Raw genomic sequence first — 12,858 nt, 5'->3', positions numbered from 1 at the left:
AAGATATCAAATGTTCAGTCACCCATAATCTTTCCTCTTGCAAGTATTTGTTTAGGAGTATTCAGTGGTGACATTTTGAAGAGTTCCATTTCTTGATCATGCCATGGACTATCAGTGTTCTGTTTACAATGGAAAATGGGTTCATTAACTTCATAAAATCTAATCAAATTAAAAAACTGTACAGAAAAATCTTAAAATTAAATCAGAAAACTCTTCTTTAAGATTTTTATCCTCTAGAATGATTTCTAGTGCCCAAATCTATACGCGTGTATGTATTTATATACAGTCACGTGATTGTAGGGACTGGCATGTATGAATCATGTTGGACAGGTAGGCAGGTTGGAAATGACATAAATAGTGTTGGTTGAAGTCCTAAAACCAAATTTCATCTCAACCTTGGAACTGTCCATTCTTTACTCTTAAGACTTGCAAATGTTTGGATGAGGCCCACCAACATGTCAGTTGATTACCTTCTTAAATTAAAGTAAATTTATAGTAGATACTAATTCCAGATACAAAAACCTCCACAGCAATACCTAGGCCAGGTTTGACCAAACAATTTGACCATAACTTAGCCAAATTGACATGTAAAATCAACCATCACAATTTTTCAGAGAAGATATTTTTTAATGTTTCTGCAAGTTCACTAATTCTTTCCCCTGTCTTCTCAATTCTGTTTTTGAAGCTGTCATGTCAGTATTTTATTTTGATGATTATTTTTATCAGTTTTAACATCTACACTTTCCATTGTAAAATACCTTATATTAGTAACATTATTTTTCCATTTTTCAAGAGTGTTCCGCTTTACTTCATGGAACATGGTTCTAATAGGTGTGTTAAATCTTTGTCTTATGAGTCTAGTGTCAGAGTCTTTTGGGTTGGTATTCTTTGATTGCTTATTCCCCTGAGAGTTCCTGTTTCTTCCTATGTCAAGTAATTTTAGTTTTTTTTCCTACAGTATTTGGATATTATACAATGACATTCTGGGTCTTGTTTAAATGCTAGGAAATATAATTTTTGTATTTTTTTGTCAGGCAATTTACCTAGTTATGTTCATTCTGCAAGGTCTAGCTTGCTGTCTTTGTAGTGTAGCTCAAAAGTTAGTATAGTTCATAATGGTCTGTAATGCTATTCAATTCTACCCATGTGTGTGGAACCTGAACAGTGTAATATTTCACTTCTCAGTATCTTTAGTGGGTTTTTTATGGTCATGTGTATACTTGTGCACCTTAGGGGTCAGCCCAGGAGTCCATCCACAAAGCTATAGGATTATTCTTGACCTGTCATCTCTCCAAAATGTACCTGAAACTTTTTTTTTTTTTTTTTTTTTGCATGGGCAGGCACTGGGAATCAAACCCGGGTCTCTGGCATGGCAGTGTGAGCTCTGCCACTGAGCCACCATTGCCAGCCCAAATCTGAAACTTTTTGAACTCTTGAGAATTCTTGTTGCTCATCTTCTGACTACAGGAATTTTAGCACATCTGTCATGTATTTCACCCCAGGTGCCTGATTGTGAGAGGGTAAAGGGAAAAAAATCCTTAAGAGATTCCTACCACACTTTTTGGATTATGGTTCCTTTGTTTAAGGAGGATACCACTCCTTTGGTTTATATGCCTGACCTCCTGCCTGCATTGTACATTAGGATCTCTCCTTGCTATTCAGATGAGAAAAAGTGTTTCTTTGGTGGTTATTCTCTCCATTCCTGGTGCATGATTCTGGGATTTGGACTGCATTTGAGTTCAGATGTACAATTGTGTTCATACATCAAGTTCTTCTCTCATTCCCTAACTGCTTGCAACAATTGATATTTCAGAATCTTTAGTCAATTTCTCCAGAGATTCTCTACATATTTTAGTTGCATTTGTAGAGAGATATGCAATGGAATGTTTACTGCATTCACCTGAAATTGGAAACCCTCATAACTTTATCATATTTTATTCATATTGTTTTAACTACTCATATACATAATATGAGTAACAACAAAAATGCAAATTTTCTTTTGACATCCTGCTTCTGATCCTAGTTCCTTAATTGTGTGGGTACATATTTAAAAATTACAAGTTTCAGTGCTTTATTACACCGATGTTTAAATACTGATGCAAATGTATAGATTTGTTTTGTGGTGGTAATGATTACTGTCTACGGAAAGGATATCATTGTACGTATTCTTTTTTTTTAAGTGGCAGGCACCGGGAAGTAATCTAGGGTCTCAGGCATGGCAGGCACTGGGAACTGATCTAGGATCTCAGGCATGGCAGGGAAGAAATCTGCTTGCTAAGCCACTGTGGCCTGCCCCATTGTATGTATTCTTTACGAACTTGTTTTTTGACTTGCCTTTTTCTCTCATTTACATATTTTATTATGAAATAGAAAAGAAAAATAAATACAACCTAAATGTTCTAGTTTGCTAGCTGCCAGAATGTGATATACCAGAAATGGAATGGCTTTTAAAAAGGGGAATTCAATAAGTTCCTAATTTATAGTTCTAAGGCCGAGAAAATGTCCCAATTAAAACAAGTCTATAGAAATGTCCAATTTAAGACATCCAGGGAAAGATACCTTGGTTCAAGAAGGCTCATGAAGTTCAGGGTTCCTGTCTCAAGTGGAAGGGCACATAGTGAACACAGTCAGAGTTTTTCTCTCATCTGGAAAGCACATGGTGAACACAGCATCATCTGCTATCTTCTCCTGGCTTCCGGTTTCATGAAGCTCCCCAGGAGGCATTTTCCTTTTTCACCTCCAAAGGTCACTGGCTCATGGACTCTCTGCTTCATGATGCTGCAGCATTCTACACTCTCTCTCCGAATCTCCTCCAAAATGTTTCCTCTTTTATATGACTTCAAAAACTAATCAAGACCCACCCGAATGGGTGGGGACATGTCACCTAATCCAGTTTAACAACCACTCTTGATTACATCACGTCTCCAGGGAGATGACCTAATTACAGTTTCAACCATGCATTGCTGAATAGGGATTAAAAGAAACAGCTCCCTTTAAAAAATGGGATTGGGATTAAAACGTGGCTTTTCCAGGGTCCATACATCATTTCAAACCAGCACACTAAATTTACAATGTAAAGAATAATTATCAAGTGAATAACCATGTTTTCACCATAAAGTCAAGAAAAACTCTGCATTCACCAACTGTGACCTATTATCTCTCTCTTTTTTCCATCAAATTCCTAGAAAACATGGTTGATAGCCTGCTGAAATCCCTTTCAGGATCATGGTTTACTTATCTCCCATTTGACCTACATATGTGCGAGCAACTCATGGCCAAATGGGATGTTGGTGTCTTCCAAAGGCAGCCAATGACCAATGACTACTTGATGATACAGATGGTTGTCCTAAAGACCTCCCCATGGTGTCAAGGATAAACGAGCTACATGTCATAATTTTTTCTCCAAAGCCCACCATGTGATCAGGCTGAGTAATTCTTCTGTTGAGGCCATTCCTAGCTTGGATTTCTTCTATCTGTGCTCCTTTCTTTATTCCTTCTCCTGATGACATGCCTTAAATAAATGACTTATAGGACAGCTCCCATTTCAGGTTTTGCTGTTCAGATGATAGTGCTGTAAATATTCCTTGAATGCAGACCTTAAGAAAGTGATTTCTGAGGTGATTCTCTTATAAGCCTGATGATAATGAGGCACCCATTGCTTGTGCCAAGGTGATATTGATAATTCTTTTCATTAAATACAAGTAAAAGGGTAAAATTATTTTTGTCTAAGTAGAAGCTCCTCTTCGCATGTCCTTGTTAGAGGATCTCCCTAAAGGTGAAGGCAGAAAATGCCTTTAGTCAGGGTCCAGACAAACCACAGGTAGGGATATCTGAGTTTATCAAGGTTTAGTCTTTCAGCCTAATGGTCTGTTTATGTTTCTGAATATAATGGAATGATTGGAGAGTTTAGGATGAAAATATAGAGGCAGGTATTGTATATGTGTGTCCAGTTTGACGGTGGTTGTGGCAAGGCTGAAAGCTCGAATGAGAAAACAAAGAGGCGCACCCTCTAAGGAGGGTGCTTGAAGACTGACAGCAGACCAAGGAGGAAATAGGAAGCAGTGAGGAGCCACTGGAGGCAGCATACAATAGAGGCAGAGAAAAAGGATTGGGGTCTGGAGCAAGTGAAACTGGCTGGAGAAAGAGTGTGAAAATGGAAATTATAGGAGAATTTCTGATTTAGTAAAGTAAGAATGTAAAATGTCAATGGAGGCAGCCATTCCTGTAGATTAAGCTCTATCTGGTATGCTAAAAAAAGTGTTTCTTAATTCCATTTCCATGAAATACATTCAGAGTGTGTCCAATGTGGGGGCTCTGTACAAATCCCATTTCTTTCAGACACGTTTGGCAAATTGCCTTAGTTCCTTGTCTCATGAAATGGAGATAATATCACCTACCTCACAGGGTTTGGGGGGAAGATTGAATTATTTATTATATGTATAGTATAGGGCTTAGAACAGTATATAATATGTAATAATCCCTTATCCTAGATCCTTTCTAGTTATATTTTCTTCATTTTTTTCTGTGAAAATCTTATTGCTCAAGGATTTAAAATGGTTTTACACTCAGCAGAGTTGGAAAACAGCACATATATTTATATAGGGCACTGCAAATAACATGGACTGGCACCTTATTAGAGTTTATATGTATTCGCAGAGTAAACCACATTTTTGAGTCTAGAGTGGCATTCTGAGGGAGGGTGTAAGTGATGCTGTTTTTGTATTTGATTTTGACATTAACTAAATTCCACATGTTAACATTCAGGCAATATGGTCAATATGGGCTTGAAGATGCTAAAACAATTTCAATTGTGTGCTTCTTCTTCACCTGGGAAGAAGAGGCCTGGGGCTAAAATATGTACCCACTAGAGTTTGTTTCAGCCTTAATGCCTGATTCCACATAAATAATTACTGTTTCTATAGCTATGCCAAAAATGGACTTTTGAGTAAAGCTGTGAATTTTGCTATGATTGTTTATGTCCTTGGAACAAGTGGTTAAGTGTAAGGAAGGCAGGGAGTCTCTGAAGCTGGGATGGAGTTTCCTTCTGCAAACTTCTTTTTCCTGGGCTCAGAGGAATGCTCTGTTGCCCATAGGGGTTGCAAAGCTTGCAATGACCAGGACCTCTGGAATTATATGTGGTACTTTTCTATCTCATAACACCCATGCCCATAAAGATTTGATAGATTTATAATTCTTTAAATGGCATATAAATTCAATATCATTAGAAAATATAACAAAAATGAAATACAAAGGTGGGCCATGGTGGCTCAGCAGGCAGAGCTCTTTCCTGCCATGCTGGAGACCAGGTTTCAATTCCCAGTGCCTGCCCATGCAAAAAAAAATAATAAAAAAAAATCAAGTACAAGTCTCCTTAAACTCACTTTCCTCTTTCCTCCACCTCTCTGCTCCAAGAACCCTTTTACTTTCTTCTTTGCCATGGAAATATTCTTCTTTTCCATGGAAATTAAGCAGGGAATTCACAAGTCTGCACAACTGTGTAATTTGTCTGCATCCATTCTCGCCAATTCCTCAGAATCACAGTGAATTTTTTCATTCACTTTCTTCTATTCGCATCACAAATTTTACAAAATGTCAAAAGTTATGAAGTAGTTTCTCAATGAAAGAGTTAGTGAATACCATCCCCCTCATTTCAACTCCTTCTACTTCTCTCAATTTAATCCTCTTTTTAGGGGAGAGTCATTCTCTCTTGCTACCAGCTCCCGTCAATGACGTAGTTCCTCTGTCCTTTACCCTAATAACTTTCTCCCATATCACCATGTCATCCTGTTTGGATGAAGATGACTCAGAGAGAACAAGCTCTCAAGGATTTTGTTTCTATCCTCTGAGTTGCTAGTGATGTTCTAGTCTCTCCTGAGTTGGAGGCTCTTATATAGTCCTGAAATTATATGAATCAGTACCTAAAGTCCTTCTGCTACAGAAAGTTTTCTAATCAACAATTACTCAGAGCAGTTGGGTTCTGAGTGAGCACCAAGATTCCCAGTAACCCTTCTGTGACATCATTGCTGACATGGCTTAGTTCTGGGGTCCCGTTGTGAACTAAACATGACAACAAGAAAAACGTGCAACTGTTGTAGCTCATTCTAGGGGTTTCCTCACTCCCTTGGTGCTGAGTCTCAGCTCATTCTAGGATTTCTGTCCCACATTGCCAGGAAGGTCCATACCCCTGGGAGTCATGTCCCATGTAGGCAGGGGGAGGGCAGTGAGTTTGCTTGTTGTGTTGGCTGGAGAGAGAGAGGCCACATCTGAGCAACGAAAGAGGTTCTCTTGGGGTGACTCTTAGGCCTAATTTTAAGTACACTTGACCTATCCTTTATGGGGTTAAGTTTCATATGAACAAACCCCATGACTGGGGGCTCAGCCTACAGCTTTGGTTGTCTGCACTGCTTGTGAGAATATCAAGAATTCAACTTGGGGAAGTTGAATTTTCTCCCTTTCTCACCATTCTTTGCAAATACTTTTTTGTTCACTGTTCAAATCACTCTGGGACTTATTGGGGCATCACTCTGGACAAACCAACAAAATATCATGCCCTACCCCATGTTCCATGTACTTATGGTGTTCAATCAAGCTGTCTACATAAGTTATATTAGGAAATGCATTAGTCAAAATATAAATTTTGTACCAAATAAATATTTTTTTCTTTAGTCTCACACATAAGTTAAAATTTTAAAATATTAATTACCATCTATTTTCAACACCCTGCAGTAATGACATTCCTTTGTTCTTCTTCATGCAAAATTTGTACATTTAGTCGTTATCATTATACACTCTAGGCATTCCTACATTATACTATCTCAGTCTTTATCATCTATCTTTCTTTCTGATTTCATTTGTGACCCCAGCCCTCCTCCCTCTATCATTCTCACATTCATCTTCATTCAGTGTTTTAACATAATTGTATTACAGTTAGGTAGTATTGTGCTCTCCAATCCGAGTTTTTACAATCAGTCCTGTTGCAGAATTTGTATCCCTTCAGCTCCAATTACCAATATCTTACCCTATTTCTATCTCCTGATGGTCTCTGTTACGAATGAAATTCTCCAAGTTTATTCACTAATGTCAGTTCATATCAGTGAGACTATACAGTATTTGTCCTTTTGTTTCTGACTAATCTCACTCAGCATAATATCCTTAAGGTCCATCCATGTTGTTATATACTTCATAACTTTATTCTGTCTTACAGCTGCATAATATTCCATTTTATGTATATACCACAGCTTGTTTAGCCACTCTTCTGTTGATGGACATTTTGGCTGTTTCAATCTCTTTGCAATTGTAAATAATGCTGCTATAAACATTGGTGTGCAAATGTCCATTTGTGTCCTTGCTCTCATGTCCTCTGAGTAGATATCTAACAATGGCATTGCCGGTTCATATGGCAATTCTATATTTAGCTTTTTGAAGAACCACTAAACTGCCTTCTACAGTGGTTGTACCATTTAACATTCCCACCAACAGTGGATAAGTGTGCCTCTTTCTCCACATCCTCTCCAGCATTTGTCATTTTCTGTTTTATTGATAATGGTCATGACAGTGAATGTGAGATGATATCACATTGTGGTTTTGATTTGCATTTCTCTAATAGCCAGGGAAGCTAAGCATGTTTTCATGTGCCTTTTGGCCCTTTGTATTTCCTGTTCTGAGAAGTGTCTGCTCAAGTCTTTTGCCCATTTTGTAACTGGGTTGTCTGTCTTTGTGTTGTTGAGTGGAACACTCTCTTTATAAATTCTGGATACTAGACCTTTATCTGATATATTGTTTCCAAATATTGCCTCTCATTGTGTAGGCTGTCTTTTTACTTTCTTGACTAAGTTCTTTCATGTGCAAAAGTGTTTAATTTTGAGGAGTTCCCATTTCTTTCTTCAATGCTCTTGTTTTGGGTGTAAGGTCTAGGAAACTGCCTCTTAATATAAGATTTATAAGATATTTCCCTACATTTTCTTCGAACAGTTTTATAGTCTTCGATCTAATGTTTAGGTCTTTGATCCATTTTGACTTAATTTTTGTATAGAGTGTGAGATATGGATCCTCTTTCATTATTTTGCATATGGATATCCAGTTCTTTAGGTACCATTTATTGAAGAGAACAGTCCCAGGTGAGTTGGCTTGACTGCCTTATCAAAGACCAATTGCCCAAGGATGAGAGGATCCATATCTGAACACTCTATTCTATTCCATTGGCCAGTGTATCTGTCCTTATGCCAGTACCATGCTGCTTTGACCACTGTAGCTTCATAATATGACTTAAAGTCAGGTAGGGCGAGACCTCCGACTTCATATTTTTTTTCTCAGAATACTTTTAGCTATACAGGGCACCCTGCCCTTCCAGATAAATTTGGTTATTGGTTTTTCTATTTCTGAAAAGTAAGTTTTTGGGATTTTAATTGGTATTGCATTGAATCTGTAAATCAATTTAGGCAGAATTGACATCTTAACTATATTTAGTCTTCCAATCCATGAACACGGTATGCCCTTCCATCTATTTAGGGCTTCTGTGATTTCTTTTAACAATTTCTTGTAGTTTCCTTTGTATAGGTCTTTTGTCTCTTTAGTTAAATTTATTCCTAAATATTTTATTCTTTTGGTTGCAATTGTAAATGTTTTTTTCCCTTGATTTCCCCCTCAGATTATTACTAGTGTATAGAAACACTACATATTTTTGAGTGCTGATCTTGTAACCTACCACTTTGTTGTACTCATTTAGAATGGACACTTCTATAGCTTTGCTTTAATGGGACATTTTCATCAGTTTCAGAACCGTAAACTTGCAACATAATAAATTCCCCCTTTTAAAAGCCATTCTGTTTCTCATATGTCACATTCTGGCAGCCAGCAAACTAGAACAAACATTGTGGTAGTTAGCTTCAGTTGCCAACTTGGCCAGGTGAAGGCACCTCATTCTGTTGCTGCGTACATGAGTCAATGGTACGTGAACCTCATCTGTTGCTGATTACATCTGCGGTTGGCTAGGAGGCGTGCCTGCTGCAATGAATGATGTTTGACTTAATTGGCTGGTGCTTAAATGAGAGAGCACAATGTAGCACAGCCGAAGCAGCTCAGCATGCCTCATCTCAGCACTCGCAGCTCAGTCCAGGCCTTTGGAGATGCAGAAAGGAATCACTCCCAGGAAAGTTGTTGGAACCCAGAGGCCTGGAGAGAAGACCAGCAGAGATTACCCTGAGCCTTCCCACATGAGAAAGAACCTCAGATGAAAGTTAACTGCCTTTCCTCTGAAGAACTAACAAAATAAATCCCCTTTTATTAAAGCAAATCCGTCTCTGGTGTGTTGCATTCTGGCAGCTAGCTAACTAGAACAAACATATATACGGGAAAGAGAATAAATTACAAGTATACAGCTTGATGAATCACAAGTGGGAACTCCTAGGATACCATCAAGAGTCAAGAAAGAGAGCCACCCTCTTGCCTTTTCCCAATCACTCTCTCCTCCTTACTCCCCCAAAGGAATTACCATCCTGATCTTTAACACTCATGATTAGTTATAAATGTTATAAATTAAATCATACTGTACCTGCTCTTTAGTGTCTGGCATGTTTAAGCCAGTATTAGGCTTGTGCAATTCTAGTTCTTGGGTGTAGCCATAGTTGCTTCATTTCTATTGGTGCAAACTGATGTATCACAGTGAATTTTGATGGATTTCTGTTTTGAGATTTAAACTATTAAGAATAATGCTGCTGTGAGCATTCTTGCACATGTTTGGTGAATATGTTGTAAACATTTCTGTTGAGAATATATTTAGGAGTGGAACTTCTGGGTCACAAGTTTAAATTTGTTTTGGTTAGCTAACGCTGTGAGAATGCAATATACTAGAAATGGAATGACTTTTAAAAAAGGACTTCATCAAGCTACAGGTTTACAGTTCTAAGACCATAAAAATATCCAAACTAAGGCATCTAGAGAAGACTACTTAACTCAAGAAAGGCTGACGTCTGTCACATGGGAAGGCATGTGACTGGTGTCTGCTGGTCCTTGTTCCTGGTTCTGTTTCTTCCAGCTACTGATGCCAATGGTTTCCTCTCTAAGCCTCTGTAGGCTGTCACTTAATTCCTCCAGGACACAGCTCTGGGTTCTGGCTTGCTTAGAATCTCACAGGAAGGCACATGGCACTGTCTGCTGGGCTGTACATTTCCAAATGTCCATCTTTAGGCATTTGCTCTCTCTGCAGTCCTACAAGCATTCCCAAACATCTGCATCTCTGTTGACTCTGAAGCAACTGTCTGTTATCTCAGCTCCTGGAATCTTCTAGGTCTTTTGCATTTCCAAACATTTGTGTCAGCATCTTCAGCTGAGGTTTCTTTAAATGTTTCCCTTTTTAAAATACTCCAGTAAACTAATCAAGACCCACCCTAAATAGACAGAGACACATTTTAAACTGATCAAAAGGTCACACCCACAACTGGGTGTGTCACATCTCCATGGAACAATCCAATCAAAGGGTTTCTACCCAATAATATTTAATATGGATTAAAAGAAACATGGCTGCCCTGCAAGACTGAATCAAGAAAAAATCTGGCTTTTCTGGGGTACATAATAGCTTCAAACCAGTATATCATATATTCAACTTATGTAGATATCTCCAAATAGTTTTTCAAAATGATTGTACTAGTTCACTACACACCAATAATGTGTGAGAGTTCCTATTGCTCTTCATCCTTGTTAATACTAAATATTGCCAGCATTTTAAATTTTAGTAATTCACATATGTTGCACTGATAGTTCGTTGTGGTTTTCATTTTCAGTTCTGCAGTGACTAACAATGTACAGTATATTTTCATGAGCTTATTAGTCATTAACATATTTTGTTTTGTGAAGTGTTTGTTCAAATCTTTTGCCCATTTTTTATTGGAGTTTTTAAAACCTTAGTTGTGAGAGTTCTTTATATATCCTGGGTATAGTACTTTGCTGGGTATAAGTTTGTCAATAATTTCTGACCAGTCTATATCTTGCCTATTCATGATCTTAACTGTGTGTTTTCATGATCAGAAGTTTTATATTTTGATGAAGTCTAATTTATCAGTATTTCTTCCATGGTTATTGCTTTCTGTGACCTAACAAAGTTTGCCTATTCTCCAAATCACAAAGCAATTCTCCTATGTTTTCTTTCAAACGTTTTATGGTTTAGGTCTGTGATCTATTTGCAATTAATATTTCTTGTATGGTGTGCAGTAGGACTCGAGGTCAACTTTGTTCCCATATGATATTCAGTTATCCCAGCACCAACTGTTGGAAAAGATTTCCTTACCCCATTGGGTTGTTTTGGCATCTTTGTTGGAAATCGGATGTCTACATAAATGGGGATCTATTTCTGGGCCCTCTACTCTCTCCCACGATCTCCTTGTGGATTCTTACGCTAGAAGCATACTCTCTCAATTATTGTAGCTTTACAATATGCCTTTTTTCAGTATTAACAATATTTTTATTTTAAAAAACCCTCAGCATTAAGAACAAATCCTATTTTCTTTGAAGCTGACCACTTTGCTATTAAAAGGAAATAATATAACAACAGTATAAGGAGTACAGACAACGCTTTGTTCACACAGTGGATGACCTTTTATGTTTACAGAATTCAAACAAATACACCCGATTCAAAACCCTGTTCTCGCATTAACCTGTGAACATAGTAAATAAATTAGCTTTGGTAAGTTCTTCTCTCAAGAAAAAATTTTTGCTCCCAAAGCACACCAATAAATATTCACATTAGCAATCATAAACATAGTTATTTTAATTTAATCATATACAACAGAAGAGAAAAAAAATCATTTTTATATTAATAGAGCTTTGTAGAAAAGAAATATTGGATTTACAGCTCACATTCCAATCCCAATTTGCTTTTGTTTTTGAATTTTGTAAAACAATATTACAAAGGACTGTTTTGCCAAGTGTCTATCACAGATATATTACCAAGGTGAATTATAGACACTTAATATAACAATATGAGGCACAGCAAACTTGCTGGTCACAGTACTACAGAACTCTCAAAATTGTGAAGGAAAATGGTATTTCCAAACTCCCTGCATATTAATAATATTTTCAGAATCTCAGATACATCATTTACTTTCCTGTGCCTCAAGATAGTATTAGCCAAAGACAATCCTTAACCCAGCTCCTGCTTTAAAATATTTGTAGAAATAATGAAATTCTACATGTGTATACAATCATAGCAAGCATTTCTTTAAGGTGTTAATCTTATACCACCTTATAATGGTTAATCTGTATACCAAACTATTTACCTGAGGAAACTTCAGATTTTTCAACTCAGCTATTACCTTAAAAATAATAAGCTCACAATACTACCTAACTGTAATATAATAATGTTAGAACACTGAAATGAAACTGAATGCGAGAATGATAGAGGGAGGAGGCCTGGGGGCACAAATGAGATCAGAAAGAAAGATAGATGATAAAGACTGAGATGGTATAATCTAGGAAGGCCTAGAGTGTAAAATGACAGTGACTAAATGTACAAATTAAAAAATGTTTTTGCTTGATGAAGAAGAAAGGAATGTCAATATTGCAGGGTGTTGAAAATAGATGGTAATTTATATTTTAAAACTTTATGTGTGAGACTAAAGCAAAAAATGTTTATTTGGTACAAAATGTCTATTTTGGACTAGTGCATTTCCTAATATAACTTATGTCGACAGCTAAATTGAACACCATAAGTACATGAAACCTTGAGTAGGGCATGAAATTTTGTAGGTTTATCCAGAGTGATGCTCCGATAAATCCTAGAGCGATTTGAACAGTGAATAAAAAAGTGTTTGCAAAGTCCCCTTTGGGGAATGATGAGAAAGGGGGAAATTCAACTTCCCCATGTGG

Source organism: Tamandua tetradactyla, chromosome 21 (genome assembly GCF_023851605.1).
Source record: "Tamandua tetradactyla isolate mTamTet1 chromosome 21, mTamTet1.pri, whole genome shotgun sequence".
Taxonomy (NCBI): domain Eukaryota; kingdom Metazoa; phylum Chordata; class Mammalia; order Pilosa; family Myrmecophagidae; genus Tamandua; species Tamandua tetradactyla.
This window is presented reverse-complemented; position numbering follows the sequence as displayed.